Here is a 4,721-nt window from a genome sequence, read left to right as displayed (position 1 = left end):
TTGCAGTAAAGATGATTACGGTAGTTAACATAATCATAATACTAATCAAGGTCACGACTTTGACGTGAGGGAAAGTCAGCTGCACTAAAGGTGGAAACTGAACAGTGCTAAATGAAAGGCATTCAACAATAATACAATAGAACTGTTATTCTAAGAAGCTTCTTTCATCGATTCCATTCAATACTGTTGCTATGCGTTCAGTGTTTACAAACGAAAACTTTGAGTAAGTGCGGTGGATTAGCGCCACCTCGCGAATGAATCAGTTGATTCCAACATGATTTAGAACAGTGGTTCTCAACCGCCGGTCCGCGCCATCCCTGCGCGTCCGCCAGGTATATTACAATTTTAAGCCTTAATTTCAAGAAACAATGTTGAAGGCGACAAGTACAGAACAGATACGAACTGACTCGTCGCTGAACAGCGCAGTTTGCGCGATCATTCGTTTTCGAAACATTCATTTTGTACAGGACAGTAACTGGGGTACCCTAATCCGCCCAATTGGAGAGGGGCCGAGCTTGAAAAGGGCTCAAAACTAGTTTGCAAGTGAACATAAATCATAGCGTATTTTCTGGAAACTTTTTCCAACAGTTTTCAATTTCTTTTCGCGCTTTGCGCGATTTAGTGTCACTAAATGCACACAATTGGCGAGCACACCAGTCTTCAAGTTAACAACCAGCGATCGGGCAACAAGAATACCGGTATCGGCATGGATCAATTGCGTGAAGAGAATGAGTATCTGCGAGCAGAGTTGGAGCGGGTTCATCGCCGGATCGACGAAATGGTGGAAGCCCAAAACAGTACCCTCAGTCGTGTATTAACCATTGTACAAAGTTTGGGAGGTGAGAGTATGTCTGCGGCTCCGAATGCGAGTGGATGTGTGTTTGACAGTAATGATAATGGTGGCATGGAGGAGTTTGTCGATATGACTGACAGTAAAACTGGTGTGATGTCTCCAGAACCACAGTATGTAAATGATAGAGTGCGTGTTACTCGTAGCAATTCTGTACGCCCCACTCCATCTAGTCATGGCATCCCCAAACCCGCTGTTGGTGTTATTAAACTGGAACCATTTGATGGTGTGAATATGCCCATTAGCGATTATTTATGCCATTTTGATGCGGTGACATTGGCCAACGGATGGGACGAACAAACTGCTTGTGCTAGGCTTAATGCTAGCTTACGTGGTAACGCTTTGCAAGTGCTTGCACAAATGTCGGCTGATTGCCGTCGGGATATTGATCGTGTAATTGCCCAATTGAAGAAGCGCTACATCCCATGGGGTATGGAAACCTTGAGCCGTACTGAATTTAACAAACGCAAAATGAAATTGGGAGAATCCCCAACAGAATTCGCATCAGTTCTGGCTACGCTTAGCTTGAAGGCTTTTCCACGTATGAATTCTGCAGCTCGTGATGAGTTTGTGTGTCAACAGTTTATTAATGGTCTTGGTGATATTAACCTTCGCCGACAGCTAACGCTGATGAAAACAAGTAACCTTGATGAACTAGTTGCTTCGGCAGATTTGTATTTCTCTGTTGATGGACCGCCTAACAGTCAATTGTTCGAAACTAGTAAACCAGTTGTGGCTCCTGTAAGTCTACAACCAAAAAATGGCGATGAACGTCTTGCAGTAGGCAAGCGTGATAATGAGATGGAATCGAAAATTGACAAGCTGATTGACCTGGTTAGCAACCTAGTGACTGCCAGAAATCCACCACCGATGAGTAGGCCTAGAAGCCCTCCCTATCGTAGAAGAGTAACGTTTGGGTATGGACCTTGCCATAACTGTGGAGTGACTGGACACATTCACAAAAACTGCCCAAATTCCCATTGTGCTTACTGTGGCCAGTTGGGTCACCTTCTAGTTTCGTGTCCCAATAGAGATAGAGATGGTGTTCCGCCAGTCACCGGCGAACATGAGCCACACCAACCGGGCAATTCTTTAAACATGCCATAGCAGACCATGGGTCCGATGGCGCTGCTCTTATGGATATGGACCAGGATTTGGAAAGACTTATGAATTTTGTTTGTGCGCTTCGGCTCACATCTAGCTGGTACACCGTTGCATCGGTGAATGACAGCCTGTCGGCTAAACTTTTGGTAGACTCGGGCAGTCCCCGTACCTTCCTAGACTATGATCTGTACACTCGACTGTATGATATAACTGATTTGAAACCATGTGATATCCCATTTGTTACTGCTTCTGGTGGCCCCTTAGAGCTATATGGCACAGTGGTGTTGACCCTACGTATTGGTGATTTTTGTGCACAACAAGAGGTTGTGATTGCTCGTCTGGGTGCGCCATATGGCTTGTTAGGGTGTGATTTTATGGAGAAGCATGATGCTGTTTTGTACATGGGTAAAGGAATGATGAGTTTGCATGGACAAAATGTTATATTGCAACAGCTGTCGGTGTCCTGTTGTGGTGTTATAACTCAGAAACAGATAATAGTTCCTAAGTGGAGTGAAAGAGCTGTCATGGGTGCAGTGAGTGGGCCTTGGTTGCCGTCCATTTCACAGTGTGGTGTGGTTGAATCGTCACCTGTGTTTGAGAGCCAGTATGATAATCGTGGTTTGCGTGTGTTGTCCGGTTTGGTCGATCCTACATGTAATGAGGTGCCTGTGATGTTTATAAACCTATCTCAAAATGATATTGTAATCCCTGCTGGGGAACGAGTAGGCTCTTTAGTGCCCCTTGCGACTTGTGGGTCTGTGGAGGCGCCTGACACCGTGGAAGTCGATCCGTGCTTGGATCTGCCGGACCATCTGCGACACCTCGTAGAAGAGCCAGACCACTTGAATGTACAACAGCGACAACAGTTAAGAGATCTTCTCATCAAGTATCAGGATATATTCACGGGGCCTGATGGAAAATTGGGATATACCACTTTGATTGAGCACAAAATTGAGCTATCTTCTACGGTACCAGTTAAAGTGCCCCCGCGACGTTTGAGTTGGAAGGCACGAGAAATTGTGGGTGAGCAGATCGAAAAGATGGAAAAACTGGGTGTTATCGAGAAGGCCCAAAGCCCGTACAACGCGCCGATTGTTCTGGTTCCAAAGCGGGATAACACGTACCGTTTCTGCACCGACTTCCGGAAATTAAATACGATCACGGTAAAGGATGCCCACCCTCTGCCCCGCATTGATGATATCCTGGATTCTCTGGGTGGGGCAAAATGGTATTGTACCCTTGATCTTGAATCCGGTTTTTGGCAAGTTCCCCTGAATCCAAGTGACCGAGACAAAACTGCATTCAGCGTACCTGGGCATTCGCAATTTCGGTGGACAGTCCTTTGCTTTGGCTTGTGTAATGCGCCTGCCACGTTCATGGCAATGATGGAGAAGTTACTTGATGGACTCTTGTGGAAGAAATGCCTTGCCTTCATGGACGACATTTTGGCGTATGGGGAGAACTTTGACCAAACACTCTGCAATCTGGAAGATGTTTTCAAGCGAATTCGTGACGCTGGTCTTAAGTTTAAGCCTAAAAAATGCAAACTGTTTTACCAGGAGGTAGAGTACCTGGGACATGTGATTTGCCCAGATGGTCTCAAGTGTAGTGATGACAAAGTTTCTGCTGTGAAGGATTGGCCAGTGCCGAAAAATCTCAAGGATGTTCAAGCGTTCCTCGGCACGGCAAACTATTATCGAAGATTCATGGACCAGTTTTCAACCATTGCAGAGCCATTGGTGAAACTCATTCGTAAGAAAGCTGCCTTTGAATGGTCGGATGATTTCAAGACGTGGGAATCACCAGCCACACCATCAGATCCGATTGCTGATGATGGGACTACATAACATGACATGTTTTCATCATTGTCGTCGATTTTCACAATTAGTTGTCCTAACCCTTTGTATGTTCGTTCCTTTTTGGGCTTTTATGCCGATATATTTTTGGTGTCATTGCTTTTTGTTTTGAGGTAGATATTTTCTCATGTACCATTCGAAAAAATTTGGAGGGGGGTATATGTGACGGGGCGCCATCTATGGCGACCAATGACGTCACGCCTTGAGACAATGTGTTCGCGGGAGATAACCGCAGCTTCTAGAATATTCTGTTCTGTGTCTGTGTCCGGGTGGTACACGCTTTCTACTGTCGTGAATATAACTGTTACGGTATCTGTCTGGCTGTGAACTGATTTACACTTGAAGAGTATAAAGAACTAGTAGCGACACCGTTACACTTATACGTGCCCTTCTCCGAGAAATACGCATGATTTATAGAAGTAGGCATTTCGGCGTCAGCCATTACCGCGCCACAACGTACCAACACATAATGATGTTTAGGCTAACATCGGACTCAGTCATGAATGATCGAAAATGTTCGCTAGTGGCGCGATTAAGCTACATAAACTCTCTGCTTACACTGTATGGAAAGGTGTGTTGTCTGATACCTGCTAGAGTTGTAACCTGAGTCCCCACGTAATGTGTGGCTGGGTGGATATACTTAGCTCTTTCGTAGCAAGACGCACGTTCCTGCGTTAAGTCCTTGGTCTGACAACTTCAACGCGAATGCAACGACAGCATTGCCTCAGATAGATATATTGGTCGAATATGTATGGAATATACAGTAGGATATCGCAGATGAGTCTAGCTTGTAAAATGAGATGCACGAGCTGATAAATGGCAAGTCACGTGGAAGCGAGAAGAAAGATATAAGTCACGTGATATACAGATATGGGCGATGTTCCGATGTACCATAATGATGTTGTATCTTA

Source organism: Botryllus schlosseri, chromosome 1 (assembly GCF_051294905.1).
Source record: "Botryllus schlosseri isolate E-star chromosome 1, Bs_hap1, whole genome shotgun sequence".
NCBI classification, from domain to species: domain Eukaryota; kingdom Metazoa; phylum Chordata; class Ascidiacea; order Stolidobranchia; family Styelidae; genus Botryllus; species Botryllus schlosseri.
This window is presented reverse-complemented; position numbering follows the sequence as displayed.